At 42.4% G+C, this 18,990-nt stretch overlaps 1 protein-coding gene across 2 annotated transcripts in view; it reads left to right on the plus strand.

Annotated features, from left to right (window-relative positions):
* Rnf182 (ring finger protein 182) overlaps positions 1–18,990 on the plus strand; it is a 51,615-nt gene that overhangs the window by 17,811 nt on the left and 14,814 nt on the right. The window contains exon 2 of one of the 2 annotated variants that reach the window (XM_048417328.3): positions 2,128–2,267. The exons of the other annotated variant lie outside the window; for it this stretch is intronic. The gene's annotated coding sequence lies outside the window, so the exon portion shown is untranslated. The remainder of the gene's footprint in view (positions 1–2,127; positions 2,268–18,990) is intronic. 2 annotated transcript variants of the gene reach the window in all.

Genomic DNA, 18,990 nt, shown 5'->3' on the forward strand with positions numbered 1-18,990 from the left:
GGAGCCAGTATAACTCTCCATCTAATTAGATTTTCCTTGCAGCAATCCTGCACATTTTTCATTACATTGATTCTTTTTTTCTGAATCACGCCTGTAAAAGTTTTGCTTTCTAATTGTTCTGCTTGTGTCTATAAACATAATAGACTTCTGTCAATTTGCCTTGACTCTGGGGATTTTGTTAACTTGCTGCTCAATCTTGATAGTTCCAGAATAATTTGCATTTCTGGTGTGTGTGTTACCTTGCACAGTGAATATAGAGTTTTATATTTTTCTTATCCAATCCTTATCCCTTTTGTTTTTTGTTGCCTCTTCATACCAGTTAGAGCCTCAGTTGTGATTTTAAATGGAAATGATCTTAGCATGTGTTTATCTCATACTCAATTTCAGGGGAAAATTGAGTAGTTAAGGGTGTGTAAGTATTATTTTTATTTGATTAAAATATTTTTGTTTCTAGTTTGATCAATATTCTAGTGGTGAGCTAATTTGAGTTTTAGCAAATGCTTTTCCTCTATTGCAAAGATCACACAATTGCTTTGCCTTCAGTTTGCCCACATGGCAGCCATAGTGGAAGCAAAAGCTGGACGAAGCAGATTTCCACCTCGCCATCAGCTCAACGGTGTGCTGTCGTTTATGTGTCCTGTTTGCTTCAGTTTACCAGCATTTTGTTTGTGATTTTTGTGTTTGTGCTGGGGGAGAAATTGGCCTTCTAAGGCCCCTCCCCCATGACTTGTTTAGATATTAAGGATGTGTGGTTTTTATACAATTACCTAGGAAATGTCCGGTCCTCTGGGAGAGATTTGTTGTAGTTCTCCCTGAACTGTGTGAAATCAATCCGTATTGAAGCCATTTGTTCTAGAGTTTTTTTTTTTGGTAGAAAATTTAAATTAGAGACATAATGTGTCTAGGTGAATATTTTGTGCTCTTAATTGTAGGAGTTTATTTCTCTTTTTAAGGGATTTTGCCACTTGATCTAAATCTCCAAATTTATGCAGGCAAGTTGATTATAAAGCCATATCAAGCTTTGCAGAGAATACACGTGGTGCCCCTTACAGCCCTGGCATCGACAGTTTGCACCTTCTTTGCCCTTGTTCAGTCTAACTTGGGAGTCTATCAAATTTATTATTTTCTCGGGAGCCTATTTTGATCTTTTCTTCCTTCCTTCCTTCCTTCCTTTCTTCCTTTCTTCCTTTCTTTCTTTCACCCCCCCCCTTTGCTGCTATGTGCCTTCTCCCCCTGATTTGTTTATTGCTGTGTCTTGCTCACTATTTTCTCCTATCTGTTACTCTCCTTTCTTTCCCATTCATGTATTCAGAGCTCTGTGCTTTCCTCTTGGGCCTGGATCAGGAAGCATCTTTTGCCTGTTCATGTTGTGTCTTTATTTTTCTGCTCAGTATGTTTTATAATGGCCATTCTGCTTTTCTTTTTGGCCTAGAGGCAGTTTTCTCATTTACTGCTTAATTTCCAATGTTTTGAAGGTGGTCTAAGGATCTATTTGTTGGGTTCTGATGTAACTAAACATCTTTTTGTCTGATTATTCTGTCAGTTTAGAGAAAGTTAAGCTAAATCTCTCTCTTGAAATCTGTGTCTATTTCTCCCTTTCATTCCATAATTTTTCATATATAGTCAGGAGTCTATCATAGATATATACATATTTGTAATAGCTTCTCATGTGTTGGCCTCCTGTTACGCAATGCCTGTCTTCAGTTCTTCTAGTGGTCCTTGACTCAAAAGCCTCAGTGTCTGATCAGTGTCCTTCTTCCTTCCTTTTTTCAGTGTTTGCATGGTGTGACTGTTTCCTGTACTGTCAAGTCTTTGGCCATTGCTTCTTTTATAAACAGCATATTATTTGTTTGTCTGTCCACATCTTCTGACAGTCCTCAGAGTACCCGAAGGCCCATTTATGTTGACAGCAACCAATAGCATGTTCTGGTTTTAGCTTCCGTCTATTTGATCTTTAATCATCCCATGCACCTTTGTCCCCTTTCTCCTTGTACTTTTTGATTAATCAAGTCTCGTTAAGGTTGTTTCTATGTTTACTTATTATCTGTCCAGCTTGTTAGTTTATTATTTCATCTGTTGTGCAAGGGACTGACTACGGCATCCGTTCCTCTCTTTGCGTCCCTCTAGGTTAGTCTTTATCCCCGCCCCCGATGTTCAGTGCGCCTACAGACCTCCCACCTTACCCCGACAGGTGGCTGAAATCACAGGGTATGTCATTGTGGCAGCCAGAATTTATTTCCACTTGAAACGTCTCTTCATTCCTGCATGTGAGTATGCGCTTCCGTCTTGGCTTATCTTCTTCCTAGTGGAAGAGCTCATTTGGATGATATTTCTAATTTTAATTTTTGAAAGTTTCTTTATATTGTCTTAATTTTTGAATCATGTTTTTACCGCATGGAGAACTCTGAGCTGCCAATTTCTTTTACTGTTTTAAAGATGTAGCTTCCTTGTCCTCGGTTGTCGTAGGTCATCATTTCCTCTCCTCCTCCCCTTCCTCCCTCTCTTCTTTTCGATAGAGAAGTCCATGGTCAGTTTATTGTTGGTCCTCTGAAGGTGTGTGCCTTTTTCCTCCATGAACATGTTTTTCTTGATTTTTGGTTTGTGGTGTTTTGTTGGAATGTTCTGAGGCACATTCCCCTCCTATCTCCTGCTTGGAGAATCATGGACGACTTCTTGAGTTAGTTGTGGACTATTCTTGGCAATTATCTCAGCAAGCAGTACTTTGTCTGGTTCCGTCCCCTCCTCTCCTTCTGGATGTATGAATGCCCATCTGCCAGACCTTTCTACTTTGTCTTCTTTGGCACAAACTCTCTTCTGTGTTTTCCATTGTCATTTTCCCTTTTGCTTTTGGTATGGAGACTTTCCAATGATCTCTCTCAGAGTGAATGCTTTTATCTTCTCTTTAGTTTCTTATTCGTTACAGCTTATGGGGTGTGACTTCTATAACATAGGGCATATTCTTTGTGAATTCAGTAACATTAGTTCAATTTATAGAGTTCTACACCCTTATCATCATTTAGTGTGAGGACGTTTCTACCGATTCCCAGAATGCTTTTGCATGATTCCATAACCTCTGTTTCCACCCCTCAGACTTCTACTGTTTTGTTTCTCCCATTCTAGGGGTTGAATCTAGGTCTTCATGAATGCTGGGCAAGTGTGCTATGATTGATTTGCAACTGCCTTTTCTGTTGCTATGACATGTAGTGAGTCATGCAATTTGTGATCTTTTGCCTGTAGCTTCTTTCACTTAGGTTAATGATTTTGAGATTTATGCAAATCATAGATTATTTTATTCTTCTATTTGCTGTTGAACAGTATCTGATTATATGGATATACCATAGACTGTTTATCCATTCATCAGTTAGTGAAAATTCTTTCTAGTTATTGCACACCTTGAAGAATATTTCCACTAGCACCCATGTAAGCCATTGTGTAGATATGCACTTTAATTTTTTTTGGGTGGGTAAAATCCCTACAAATAAAATGTCATGTCATATGCTGGAAGTATATTTAACTTTTTAAGAAATCATCAAATTTTACCCCAAGTTTATATTCCCATCAGCAGAGTATGAAGGTCCTAGTTTCTTTACAGCCTTTTTAACAGCTGCTGACCACAGCCATTCTAGTAGGTTTGTGTATTTCTTTGTAAGTGTATTTACTCATTTTTATATGTGGGTATACTATAGGTTTATGTGTGTTTTCAGGACAGGGTGCCTGTGTGGGCATGCAGAGGCCAGAAGAGCTACCTACCCTATCCATTCTCTGACTTAAGTGCTTGAGACAGTGTCTCTCTCTAACCTGGAGCTGGGATGGCAGCCAGCAAGTCCCAAGGACTCTCCTACATCCCCAATGACCCACAGCCCTGGGGTTACAAGTGTGTGAGACCACACACACCTCTTTATGTGGGTTCTGGGGATTTGAACTCAGACATTCATGCTTTTGCAGCAAGTGCTCTTACTCTCTAAGCCATCTTTGAGCTCTTGGTATATAGATTTCAATTTGTGACTTAATTTTTTTGTATAAGGGCTAGTCATGTTGTTCATGTATTTTTATTATTAATTAAATTTATTCATTTATTTTGCATCCTGACCAGTTTCCTCTCCCTTTTTTCCTCCCATTCTCTCTTCCCATCACCCCTCTGACATCACCCCCCCCAGATTCACTCCTCCTCTGTTTCTGTTCAGAAAGGGGCTAGCCTCCCATGGGTGTCAACAAAGCATGGCATATCAAGCTGAGTTAGGACTAAGCTCCTCCCCTCATTTTAAGGCTTGGTATGGCAACTCAGCATGAGGACTAGGTTCCCAAAAGCCTGCCAAAGTGTCAGGGACAAGCTGCACTACCACTGCTAGGAGTCCCACAAGTATATCAACTGTCACACATATAGAGGGCCTAAGTCAGCCCCATGTGGGCTCCTTAGCTGTTGGTCCAGTGTCTGTGACTTCCTATGAGCCCAGGTTAGTTGCCTCTGTGGGTTCCCTTGTGATGGCCTTGACCCCTCTCCCCCATGGCTTGTACAATCCTTCCTTCCCTCTCTTCAACAGGATTCCCGGAGCTCAACCCAATTTTGCTTGCCTATGAATCTCTGCTTCCATCAGTTACTGAATGAAGGCTCTCTGATAATGATTAGAGTAGTGACCAATCCGATTACAGGAGATGGCTGGTTCAGGCTATGTATCCACTATTGCTAGGAGTCTTAGCTGAGGTCATCCTTGTAGATTCATGGGAGTTTCTCTTGCACCAGGTTTCTTCCTGACCCCAAAAGACCCCCATCAAGACAGCTCTGTCATTATGCTCCCCCTCTATCCTGCCTCCAGTCTGATCCCTCATGTTCCCATCCCCACAACAGACTGAGAAAGATATCAGGGAAACAACACCCTCCACAATAGCTACAAATAATATAAAATATCTTGGGATCATTCTGACTAAGCAAGTGAAAGACCTGTATGACAAGAACTTCAAGTCTTTGAGGAAAGAAAGTGAAGAAGATGTCAGAAGATGGAAAGATCTCCCATGCTCTTAGATTGGTAGGATTAACAGTAAAAATGGCCACCATACCAAAACCAATCTACAGATTCAATGCAATCCCTATCAAAATCCCAACACAATTCTTTTTTTGGTTTTTCGAGACAAGGTTTCTGTGTAGCTTTGGAACCTGTCCTGGAACTAGCTTTAGTAGAGCAGGCTGGCCTTGAACTCAGAGATCTGCCTGCCTCTGCCTCCTGAGTGCTGGAATTAAAGGTATGTGTCACCACTGCCTGGCCCCAACAAAATTCTTAACAGACCTTGAAAGAACAGTACTCAACTTCACAATGAAAAACAAAAAACTCAGGATAACTAAAACAATCCTGTATAATAAAAGAACTTCCGGAGGTATCACTTTCCCTGATTCCAAACTCTACTACAGAGCTATAGTAATAAAAACAGTCTGCTGTTGGCATAAAAATAGACAGATGGATCAGTGGAATTGAATCAAAGACCCTGACATAAACCCACACACCTATGAATACCTAATTTTTGACAAGACAAAATTATACAATGGAAAAAAGAGAGCCTCTTCAAATGGTGCTGGCATAACTGGATGTCAGCATGCAGAAGAATGCAAATAGATCCTTATCTATTGCCTTGCACAAAACTCAAGTCCAAGTGATCAAAGACCTCAACGTAAATCCAGTTACACTGAACCTGATAGAAGAGAAAGTGGGTAATAGCTTCAGATACATTGGTACTGGAGACAACTTCCTGAATATAATGCCAGTAACACAGACACTGAGATTGACAATGAATGGGACCTTCTGAAACTAAAAAGCTTCTGTTACTCATGTTTTTAATGCCTGTTTTAGCCACTTGAAAGTTTTGTTTGAAGAAATGCCTATTCAAGTATTTTGCACATTTTACCTTTTTATTACATTTGTGTGTGTGTGTGTGTGTGTGTGTGTGCGCGCGCGCGCGTGTGTGTGTACGTGCATGTGTGTATGTGTGAGATGAGACATGATTGGAAGTCGGAGGGTAAATTGCAAAACTGGTTCTCCCACCATATAGACTCCAAGAATCAAACTCAGGTTGTCAGGCTTGGAAGCGAGTCCCTTTACCCACTGTGCCGTCTTGTTGGCCGATACTGACTGTTTAAAGTTTTTATCCTCTGGACACAAGGTCTTTGCTGGCTGTATGACTTGCAGTTGTTTTCTTGAATCTCTGGACAATCTTGACTGTCTACATAGAAGTTTTAAATTAAGTTCCAACTGTGAATGTGTTTGCCTGTGGCACAGCTTTGGTGTCATACCTAGGAACTTGAGGCATCTGAGGTGGCGTTTTCCATATCCCCTTCATAAGTTCTCTGTTGGTGTAGCGTCTATTTCTATTATTTATTTGGTGTTTGTATTTACAGCTTGGCTAAGGTATTTATTTGAATATAGGCATGAAATAATTTTCCTCTAGTATTCCTCAAAAGGAGTATAATTTTGACTTTAAATTGTCTTAGTGCTTTTATCAAAAATGAATTGACAGTTAAGTATGGTGGTACTTATATGTAATCATTTCTGGACTCTCAATTTGAATCTGTCTATCATCTGTCTATCTATCCATCCATCTTTCTACCTATCTATCTTCACATCATCACTATCATCTATTAATAATTACATAATCTATCATTTGTTCATCCATTCTCATAACTTTCTTTACCCTGTATCATGCCATTACTTTATATTAAAAATCTGAAATTGCTTAGTATAAATTGTTCAAATGTTTTTTTTCCAAAAATTTATTTGATTATTTCAAATCGTACCCACTCCCATATAAATATTAAGATAAATTTACTAATTTATACCAAAAAATTCCCTTCTGAGATTTTGATAGTGGTCGTGTTGACCCCATGAATAGATTGTGGTGAACAGACTTTTTCACAGTGTTCTTTGAGTTTTCCAGTTCTTGAGTATGGAATGTCTTTTCATGATTTAGATCTCAACATTTTCATTAATATTAATTGGTCTGGTCACATCTAATATGTAAGTCTGACATTTTTTCCACTGGGTCTCTTCACTGGAATTTTTATTATTTTCATGCTGGTATGAATGATGGTTTTTTTGGGGGAGGGCAGGATTTCTCTTTAGCTTTGGAGCCCCTGTCCTGGAACTAGCTCTTGTAGATCAGGCTGGCCTCAAACTCACAGAGATTCACCTGCCTCTGCCTCCTGAGTGCTGGGGTTAAAGGCATGTGTCACCACTGCCTGGCAACATTGTTAATTTTTATAGGTTATTTTTTGCTGGTATATGGCATACTGAATAACTGAAGAGTTTATTGGTAATATGCAGACATGAATTTGACTCTTGTATTTGTTCCTCGTGCCTTGTAACCCTGCTAAATTCACTTATTGTTTGTGAACTCCTTGTCACAATCTACAGAAGCCCACGTAACCTGAGGATCAATGAAGTTCCACTTTTTCTTTTCAAATCTGGACCCTTTTCTTTTTGTCCCCCTTCACTTGCTCCTTTTGCTGTTCCCTCCTTTCCTTTATCTCCCCTCCCTCTCTTTTTGTCATGCTTGCCTTGCTTCCCCTGCAGTGTTGAGTTAGAAGTGACACGTGGCCATCCATACCCTGTTCACTGGCAAACGCAGACCTCCGCGCTTTGCTTTTGACCTTGAAGGGAAAGCAGTGAGTCTGGGGCCATTGTATACAGATTGTATTGGGGGTTGCTCACTCTCAGGCTGGGAGTATATGGGAGTATATATAGTTTGAAGTTTTGGTGGGTGCTGATTTTGTTGCCTGTGCATGTATTGAATGCTACACACCCTTTCCTGCTAACAGTTTTCAGCTTGAAGCCAATGTTGCTTTCCAGAACGAAATCTCACTTGTCCCATCTGGAAAGGATGTTCTACTTTTCCCGTGGTGCTAAATTTGCTTTTAATCTCTTCTAAAAGGACTTTTGTGTCCATGTTTGGGAAGCATGTTCTGTACTTCTCCTTTGATATCACCATGTGGCTTTGGAAGGGCTCTCTCCTTTACACTCTGAGAGCACTTTGTAAGAGCTGGTCTCATTCCCTTCCTGATCTGGTAGATTTTTTTTCCCCGTGAAGCCATATGAGCATGGGAATTGTTTTGAAGAATATTTTTATTTATTGGCTCATCCATGCTTTTTCTTTCGGTAGGCCTATTCAGATAGAGGGCTTTTTTTTTTCTTTTCAATTTGTGGGTTTTTAGGAAACTGTTCATTTTGTCCATCTAATTTCTATAAATAGTAGTGATGTTCCAACTTTATATGTATTTGATAATCTCTTTATTCTCTGTTCTTTTATTCTCTTGGCCAGTTTAAATAAGAGTTTGTGGAATTTTCTTTATAACTTCCAGTTTTATGCTTTTCCCTGTTGTTTGTTTTCTGCCCCTTGGCACCCTCCCCTAGTACTTCCTTCTTAGACCCTTCCTGGGGCTTTCTGTGGGTGACATTTGTTCCTTGTCTCCTAAAAGCTGAAAATGGGTTCCTGACTTAGGCTGCCCTTTTCTAATTAGGCATGTAGTAGTAAAATGTTATCTGGGCATCATTTCCTTATATCTTAAATTTATGATATTCGCATTCAGTTAAAATGTGTTTAGAATTCCAATTTGATTTATCCTTTGATTCTTGGGGCTTAAAAAATGAACGTTGCTTACTTTCCAAGCATTTAGTATCTGTCCAGATGTCTTTTGGTGTGGGTCTCTAACATAATTCTATTATGATAAGAAAATATATTTTAGATCATTTTTGTTTCATTTTTTGAGACAGGGTTTCTCATGTAGACCTGGAACTCTCTATGTGGGCCAGGCTGGCCTAGAACTCACAGAGATCCACCTACCTTTGCCTTCCAAGTGCTGGGATTAAAAGTGTGCACCACCAAGCCTGGCTATTTTGTTAGTTTAAACTTAAAGTTTCTTGAGACTTTTGTGGTCCAGTATGTGTTTTATCTCTATCAGTGTTTCATGTACCTACAGTCACTGAGAAGAAGTTTTCTAACATCAGGTCAACTTGGTTGGCAGTTTGAGCATCTGTTGACTTTTTGGCTCAAGCATCCTGTCAGTTACTGAGAACAGGGCACCGAAATCTCTGCCCTGGCTGTTGTGGGCCTCTTTTTATTACATTTGTCAGATGTTGCTTTCTGATTTTTAGGGTTCTGTTATTAATTGCTTATGCGTTTATGATTACTGCATCTTCCTTATGTATTTATCAGTTTAATTTTACAAGAACTTCCTTTTGCCTTTAGTAATATTTCTTTCTAGCATGTTTTATTCTGACATTAGTGTAGATATTTTAGCTCCTTATGCTGCTGTTTTCCTGGTGTGTCATTTTCCTGTGAGAATTAAGGTGAACCTCTGGGAGATTGGGTTTAGTTTGCTGTCCTCCTTTTTCCAGTTGGGCAATGTCTATCTTCTGAGTGGAATGCATGGTTCATTCATATTTAATATAATCATTGATAAAATTTTATTCCTGCCATTCTGGTATTTCTATTTATATTATATTTTATATATTCTATTACATATTTGTTATATATATTTCTATATATTTCCTGTCTATTTTGTACTTTTTCCTTCTTTTATGTTTTCTATATAATTCTAGAGACAATTTAATAGTCTATTTTGTTTCTTTGTTATTTTTCTTAGTGATTGCTGTAGGGGTCGCAATATGTAATAACTCTGAGAATGAAAATAACTACAGCTGTTGGTGTAATAGTGGCATGCATAGCATGGGAGTAGCCAGCTACTTTCTGACTGAGTTAAGACCTGTTGCACGAGATAAAACACACACCCAGTACCATTCTGGGGGCTAAGAACTGTGGCATGGTACATCATAGGCCCTATGGGAGATATTACTGCTATTATTCAGATAAATGGACATGGTATTAAACCAGTTCCTAATGACTTATCATTATATCCATATATTAGCACATTTCTTAGCCCTCATTGAGAGAAGCTTGTTTTTGCAACAGATGTTGGTGGAGACACAGAGACCCATAGTTGGTCAAGGTGCAGAGACTAGGAGACTGTGAAGTACTCAGCCGTAAATGGAGCATCTATATTTTAATAACTCCATATTGTGATTTAGTTCCCTATGAGACAGTTTTTATTATATTTAAATTTATTAATGGTTTGTTTGGGTGGGAGTGGGCACACACACGCCATAATAAGTGTTAGGAAGTTGAAAGACAAGTTGCAGGAGCTGGTTCTCTCCTTCTACCGTGTGGGTCCCAGGGGTTGAACTTGGGTCTTTAGGCTTGGCAGCAAGCACTTTCATTTACTGAGCCATCTCGCCAGCTCTGTTCTAAATTTTGAAATCTACAATAATCAGCGTTCATAATAATAAATTGTTATGTCTCTGCTCAGTTATTTTTCTCATTTTAAAAAAATATTAAAGTCAAGCTGCCTATGGGTCTTCCATGACTGCTTAGAGGATAGATTCAAATATCTCAAGTCACTGAGTCTCCATCTCTCTGTGCATGTCTCAGAATGTGAGCTGGGGAGGGTCTTCCAGTGAACACATGTGTGCATTCTCTCTGCATATGCTTAGGCTGCCTTTGCCTTGCATGTATGAGTGGTTTGGACCCACTCTGGTCTCTGCTTCACATATGCCCTCTGTCTGGTGAACCGTGGCTATGTAAGGAGGTGTCAAGCCTCCTCTGGCAGACTTGACATCTAGAATACCCTGTCTGGTGTCTGGTTAGTCTGCAACTTGCTCAAACAAGAGCATTGTTAGGGTAGAGGAGCTGCCGTCCCTTTCCAGAAGCCTGTGGCTAATCATCATCTCTCCAACCCTTCATATCAAAAGAATTTCTTTGTCAGTGGCCCCGAGGCTGCTGGTTCTGATGATGTTACACTGGGGTAGAATGCCATGGTGAAGACGGGGGAGCACATGGGTGTGGTCCCAGGCAGAACCACCTATGCCTTGTGCTAATCTTACCTAAAACTCAGTAAGTTCACATGAGTGCTGCTTGCTCAGTCTGTTACATGTGAACTTTCCAGAGTGCTGAGATAAGTGTTCCCTCCCTTATGTTACTGAGGAGCGAGCCCAGGACCTCACACACGCTGTAAGAACATTGCCTCCAGCGAGCCACATCTCCAGCCCGCTGTCCTTGACAGGCCTGTCTAGGTTTATAATAGCTGAACGTGATGAGAGGGTGTCCAACTGCCTTAGTCTGTTGTGCCAAGGCCAGCCTGTCTAAGTTATGTTTCTGAGTGCTACAGCTTTTACTCACTTCTCTCTCTCCTTTAAAAACAGACTCCAGTTCTCTGCTGAGATTCTTTACTTGCCATCCCTTCTCTTGATGATGCCAAAGTTCTTGCAAGGTCCATGTCTAAGAATGTCAGCATCTGGACCATGTTCTCTTGGTTGCCTGCTTCCCTCTGAGTTTGGTCATTTGGCTTTGTTCTTCTCCCCCTTCTCTTCTTTCCCTCTTCCATTCCCCCCACCCCTTCTTTCTTCTGTTGGAGACAGCGTCTTGTGTGGGAACCCATGCGACCCTGGCTGACACCAGACCTGTGACTCTGCTGTTTTAGCTTCCCAGTTGCTGGGATTACCGGCTTGCATAGCCATGCCTGGACGATTTGGGACTTTTGTTTGTTTGTTTGGAGACAGAGTTTCTTTATTATGTAGCTTTGGCTCTCCTGGAACTTACTATGCAGACCAGGCTGGCTGTTTGTGGGTTTTCGAGAGAACACTGGGCGGCACCTGAGACCACTGCAGGGCTGTGAATGTTGCCTGTTTTCAGAGAATGTTGGATTTTCTTCCAAATGTTAAGAGTTATTTTCAAATATGGATTAAAAAGATTTAATTCCATATTTCATTCTTTTTAAGGAATATTTTATTTTGACTTTTGCTTTATTCATGGACTATAGCCTTTCTGAGATTCCAACTCAAAGTCTGAGGCACTTTAGGCTCTTTCTCCTTGCTGAACCCCACCATGTCTCTTCTCATCTCTGTAGGGCTTCAGGAAGTGTTACTTAGTGTTTTAACTTCCTACGTGTTGCATTTCTGGGTCTCCAGCCTGTTTTGTGTTGCCTTTTAGGGCTCTCAGAAGGAAACACCATGGATCAGTTTGGTCCTGCTTCTCCACCTAAGCAAAGAGCCTTTTTAATGCTGGGGTGAGCAAAGGGGAGGCCCTGCAGGATGCCAAGGAAGGCCTTTGTGATCAGCCGATCTGGGCTATTAACTGGTGCTCATCTGAAGGAGAAGCAAACTTCTCCCACCTTTGGGCAAATTTCAAATTAGAGTAAACTGCCCACTAAAGCTGGGCCCTTGCTCACTGAGGAGAGACCTGGGAGACTGGGGAGACTTTGCCTGAAGTGTGTGAGCAGCTCGGAGGAGCTAAGAGGTGTCGATGGGTGGCAGAAAATGGAAGTTCAGTCATGTTTTTGTTGCTTTGTTCTGTTTTTGTTTTTTTGTTTTTGGTGTGTGTGTGTGTTGTGTGTGTTGTGTGTGTGTGTGTGTGTGTGTGTGTATGGTGTGTGTGTGTGTGTGTGTGACAGAACTCAGTGCTTCACAAATGACAGGCAAGCACTCTACTACTGAGTTGCATCTCCAGTCTAGAAAGGGAGTAAGGGAAGATTTTATAATGTTATAGAAAGGCAAGGTTAGGGACCTACCAACAGGTGTGAGCTGTACAGCAGTGAATTTTTTGGATAGCATCGGCTCTCTCAGGCAGGCATTTTAAGGGGGTTGAAGACATGGCCTTGAACTAATAGAAACAATGCTGGTGTTTGTAGATGTCTAAGTGTATGTGGGTGAAAGGGTTTAAACTGAAATTGCCATTCGTTGAGGTTTAGTGAGGAGACAGGCTGCGAGGGGCCTCCTGAGAGTTTGATTAAAGATAGAACGTTCGTTAATAACACAGGGCAATAATGGTTATTTTGTGAATGAAAAGTTCAGGGTAGGAACGGAAATGGAGTGGCCATCAGGCATACTGCGAAGAATTTAATGTCTAGAATCAGTCACGAGTTATCTCTTGTTTTGATTTCTTTCTTCCCACAAATCTGCAGGTTACTGCTGTCTGCATGTTCCCAGTAAGGGACATGGGCTCAAATGTTTTAAATAACACGTTCAGAGTCATGCATTGAGTGCCTGGCAGGAGTGGAATCCAAACGCAGATCTTCTCAATTTCAAATCACCATTTTCTGGTCTTCAGCATGAATTCTAATGCTGTTACGTAGTGATTTGTTTTCCTTAGAGGTAATTTCTATTGATGAGAGCTGACACTGATAAGCTGTTCACTGTCTGTGCCAGATTCGAAGGAGGAAACTTCCGGGGGCATAGCAAGCACTGAGCGCTAGGAAGGTGGAGGAGGTACCTTTCCTTAGGCTGGGCCTGCTGTTACTCCTCCTTGAGCCACGGCCGAGCTCACAGAACCCTGCATTCGGGAGCACGGAAGCCTGCAGCTCTCAAGTACAGAGTCTCAATTTCCCAGATGAAAAGCTGTGACCCAGAAAGGTAAAGTCATTTACCCAAGTGATTTACTCAAGAACCCAAAGCCTGTTCATTAGAGAGAGCTGAGCTCTGTTTAGACAGAATTACCGTGGCCCACTTTGGGCCACCCCCCGGCCCCCCCCCCCCACACCAGAGTATTGAGCAGCGTATTCATCTGGGCTAAAGAGCTGCAGTGTTGACTGAGTGTTCTTCCCACAAATCCTGTCGTGATGGGAACTCAGCAGCGCTCCCAACGGCCTGGACAGGTGTTCCGCGGAGCTCCCTCCTCCAGGCTGTCAAAGTCCACCAGAACACGGGTGTCCCCCTCATACCAGGTTAGACAAAAGCATGACAACCACTAGGAAAGAGCCAACATAGAAAAAAATATGACACATGTATGTGTGTGCGTAGTCATGTGTGTACACATGTATGTGTGCAGGTCTATGCATGTGGAGGTCAAAGGTCAGCGTCATTTGCCTTCTGCAGTCACGCTCTACCTTGTCTTTTGAGTCAGGGTCTTTCGCTCAGCCTAGAGCTCACCTGTTGGTCTAGGCCAGGCGGTCATCAAGTCCCTCCTGTCTCTACTTCCCCAGAACTGGGATTATAGGTTTGAACGTCCATTTTTTCATGTGGGTTCTGAGGACTGAGCTCAAGTTCTTTATTCATCTTGACTGAGCCATCTTCTTAGCCCCAAACAAGTGAGCCTTTTTAAGAGTTCTGCCTAGGAATGGCCACTTGTATGCTAGGGACCGCAAAGACTGAAGTTTAGCCCTGCAGTTACTGACATAAACCCTATTGGCTGATGCTGTTCTTGGTGGCAGACAGCAAGCTGTCGCCTTTTTCTTCCTCTTCTCATCCTGTCCCCTTTTACAGCTAGGCCTGGGTGTCATTTTGATGGCTTCCGCTGCCTGGTTGGTGCCCCTTTCCACTGGTGCATCCTGCAGTGTGGCGGTAACGTGTGGCTCTTGTTCCCTACAGTCACATGGAGCCAGCTCCCAGTTATACGGACAGCAGAGGAAGCTCATAGACATGTGTCCATGTGCGCTCAAACACATGTGTGTTTGTGTGAGGCTGGAGCGTCACAGTAGCCATGAGCCCAGTGGGGAACCGAGAGAGGCAGAGCCTGTGCTTCACTGTCGGGGCACAGGCAACAGGAAACCCCCAGTCTTAAAATGGGTCAATCAGGACCTCTCAGAGGAAGGGAGATCTCTCTGAGGAGACAAAGAAGAACATCAGGAGAGATTAACCACACTGTCACCAACTGTTGATGTGTGTGATGAAGGAACACAGGAGGTGTCCACTCTTCAGTTCCTTTAGGTCCTTTGGCTCCAGGTCCTGCAGCATTGCCTTCAAGAGCTGTAATAATGAGCCCCACCCTTCTCCCTCCCCATTCTCCTCCCCCCTCTCCTACCTCCCTGTTCTCCCACACCCTTCTTTGTCTCCCATTCTCATTTCTTGAAGGTTAAGGCCATTGGTAGCACCTAACCTGGGCTCATGCTGTAGAAGGTATTCTATAAACATTGTGCTCGCACACATGGCAAACGGGCGGAGAAAGGAACGGGGATGAGGACAGCATCCTTGAACACAAGTGCTGGAGAGCAGGCAGAAAGCCTTGCTCATGGCTTTTATTTTTAGCTTTTTACGATGGATAATTTTAACATATTCAAAAGTAGAGAAAACGGTGTAATGACTCTCTTTATCCTAACCACGGAACCTCAACAGTGATCAACATGTGGCCAATCTCGCTTCATTTATCTGCCCCTCCCCCACTGGAATATTTGGAACAAAGACCAGATGTCATATTATTTCATCTGCGAACACTGTAGTATGTTTTTGAAAAAAACAAAAAAAACAAAGAGAAGACACGGTTTAAAAAACACAACGCTATCTCCACCGCAGAAAACGACAGAATCCTCATCCCGCAAATGTATGACCTCCGTTCACACTTCCTTTGTTGTCTTGTAAACTCTTCCCCCACTTGGTGGGTTAGAGTCAGAATCCAAACAACGGCTCCATAGTTAGTGGGTTATCTCCCAGGGGTCGCTCAATCCATCTGTTCTCCATTTCTTTTTTCCTCCTTACAGTCTGGTTCTGTTTGAATTGAGAAAACCAGGTCCTCTGTCCTGTGGAATTCACTCCATTCTGAATTTTAACCCTTTGTACTCCCATGGCATAATTTAATTTGTTCTCCTACCCCCATCTCCCCCTTCACCTGGCAATTAGGAATGGGGAGTTGAAAGATTTTCAGTGCCTTGGCCAGGAGACTTCAGAGGTGGCATTAGATACTTCCATCTCCTGTGCCAGGAGACAGGCGACGCCTTCTTTCTTTCTTTGTCCTGGGGGACTCGTCATTTCGCACAGGTGTCACCAGCCAGATTTGTATATGGCCCGCTTCTCCACCTGCTTTGCACCGGGTGGAAGGGAGAGCTGGATGGGTGAACAAACAGGAGTTCAGATGCAGGCCCTGGCGCTGACGTACCAGCCCACCTAATCAAGTATTTTAGGAAAGTTTGCATGATACTATAATCCTGCCCCTTTTGATTATTTTCTATGTATTTGTGTGTGTGTGTGCGCGCGTGCATGCATGCATACACATTCACACAACTGTTTGGAGGCCAGAACTTATGTGTGTGCATGATTGTATGTGAGAGAGGTACACGTGCCTGTGCAGAAGTCAGAGTTGTGGAACTATCAGGTGTCTTCTATTGTTCCCTAATTTATATGTAGAGACAGGGTCTCTTCACTGATTTGGCTAGGTTGGTTGGCCAGTGAGCCCCCACAATACTCCTGTCTCTGTCATCCCAGAGCTGGGCTGACAGACGTGCATTGCCATGCCTGCTCCCTCCCCCCCCCACCCCGCGGGTTCTAGTGATTTAACTCAGGTCTCATGATTCTGTGCCAAGTATGTTGCCAGTGGAGCCACCACCTCGCCCTCTATGTTTATTGATTCAAGTTGGTCCTCTGCAAGGAAGAATCGTTAGTAATCAGGTTACCCCGAGGATACGTGGAAAGCAAACTGCACAAGGAAGAAGAGAATAAATTCTTGAGTCTCCTTACTTTACTTCTCCATTCTCAGAATGAGCTGTACTCTGAGAGGCGATCTTTGAAGGGTGATGGGCTGGTTCCGTTTCATTCTGACACTACGGCTGATACCTAGCTAATGCTTTGGTCCTCCAAGGCACTGTGTGCTCCCTGCCAGGATGATTTCCACATTGCACTTGTACCGTTTTTATACAGTAAATCGGCGGCCTCTGTCTGTGGCCCTAAAATCAATGGTGCTACAGTTTGGTTTCACTAGGTATTAAACATGTGTTTTACGAATGAAGAGAATTGCAGCTTTATCCAGTTTTAAAATGCTGTTAATGGACACGTCACTATTACATAACACTGACTTCTAAAATTTCACGATGCTGTGTTGTTTATGGCTTGCTGTCTGCCATTTAGCTTAATGACCTTTCCTTTTACATTGGTGCCAGGTGGAGAAGATTGCTGTTTCCAAGAACCCAAGTCTAACGTGGTCATTCACATGAAAATGCTCTCTCCTGATTTATCCCCCACGGTCCAGTTACCTCACCAGGCTGCTCTAGTGCCCTTGCTTATTGTGTCTACTCAGATTTATCACTGACACTTTGTCTCTGCCCTGGCCAAAGCTCTAAGCCCTCTGCTGATTGTCTTATCAGACGTCTGTGTCTCCCTGTGGCCACTGATGCTAGTGACTGCCTGCCAGGCTCAAGCCTCCCGGGTTCCCTGTCTTTCCTGGGGTTGAGACGTGACTTTCTTTCCCTATCTAGCTTGTCTTCACTTTTCTCTTTTCCTAGCCCACCCTGCGCCGCCCTGTCCTGTGTCCGCAACACAGCCCCGCTCACTTCAAACTTCCCCAGCTCCCGCTAGCCCCGCATTCCTGCTTTCAGCTGTTCCCCAACTGCTGATGAATTCCAGCTCTGATGTTTTCATTTCTGTTTCTTACAAAGGACAAAACTTGTATGATTTTTACCCATCTGGGAATAAAAGTTGAGAGAAGAGAACATGTTTCAAATTTCTCTGTAAGAATATTCTTGCCACTCATTGTAGTCCTGGTTGCTAGTTTGATCAATAACAAAAATTTTGAATATGAGTTTAAAGGTTTCAAAAATGATATCTCTCCTCCATTAAAAAAGGCTTCTGTGCCATCTCTAATTTGTTCTAATAATTGCAGGCCATGTTTTTCATTAGACTATAGTCATACACTGTGGAAGATGGCGTCTCGAGGCTGGTGGTATGGCTCAGTGGGTAAGGGTATTTGCTGCCAATCATGATGAACCGAGTTTGGTCCTAGAACCCACACGGTAGCATAAGAACGACTCCTGCAAATTGTCTTCTGACTTCCACACTTGCTCTGTGGTGTGTGCACACCTCTCTGCCACCCCATAAAATAAATAACATGATGTCTTGGTCAACAGTGACCATAACCTGCAAAATACTAACAGAGCTGGGAAGTTCCTACTTCGTGGTGACATCCTAGTCGTCTTGATGCCCTAACAACACATCACTCATGTTTGTGGTGATGCTGGTGTTCTCAAACTCACTATGGTGGCAGGTATGGAATAATACATCACAGCTTGGGGTGGTGACATACAGGAGTTGGTGGCAGGAAGGTTGAGAGAGTGAGTCAGCCTGGACTATGTGGTAAGACCCTGTCTCAAAATAACAAAACAGAGCAAGTACTTTAATGTATAGCAACAGCACATCATCCTTGCTAGTAATAAATGACGTCGTTACTGGCTCATAAACTTATCATACTAAGCTCTTTTTATATAAAAATTGTTTTTATTGAGCGATACATTTTCCCCTTATACTAAACTCTTAATCATTTTAGAGTGTGTCCCTGCCGGTATAAAATATTACTGTCTCATGTTGACCGTGTCCCTTAATGGCTTGAAGAGGCCACACGAGTGACTGCCTGGACCATCTGACTTAGTGAAAGTGCACCTTAGGCTGTTCACACAGTGACAGAGCTGGCCGAAGACCCAGTCTGCAGAAGGCACCTGTCGCTCTCCCCCTGCTGGACCTCCGCTCGTCTTGGTCTTGGTTGGGAGCCTGGGCTTCAGCTGCCTCAGCTCACCACGAAGTTGTGCACTTTCCCCTTGTTTTGGTGAATATAGTTCCTGCCTAATCCTGGTGGCCAGAGGATGCCAACAGCAGAGCTGTTTACTCTCAACTATAAAAATAGGAAGAACTTTTTTTTAACTTAAAAGCTTAGCTCAAAAGGTTGTTTATTTCCATGGCTGATGGGAGAGAAAGGCATTTTTTGTTTTTTTTTTTCCTGGTCTTGCCTTTTGGGAAGAGATAATTCAATATGTCAGTCACACAGCAAAATTACTTAACCTTAATAAAGCATCTTTTCTCTGGTCTTTTTTTTATACAAGTATCATTTTTGTTCCATTAAAAAAAATGACAGTATTTACTTTATCCTCATCTTCACAGTTGAATGAATGTGTGTCAGTCACTGCTGCCACATCATGGGGCTTGACTGCAAAGTGACACATTCACTGGGATTGACTCTAAAAGGCCAGCTGAGAAACGCCATTCGGGG

Source organism: Myodes glareolus, chromosome 14 (assembly GCF_982192425.1).
Source record: "Myodes glareolus chromosome 14, mMyoGla1.1, whole genome shotgun sequence".
NCBI classification, from domain to species: Eukaryota; Metazoa; Chordata; class Mammalia; order Rodentia; family Cricetidae; genus Myodes; species Myodes glareolus.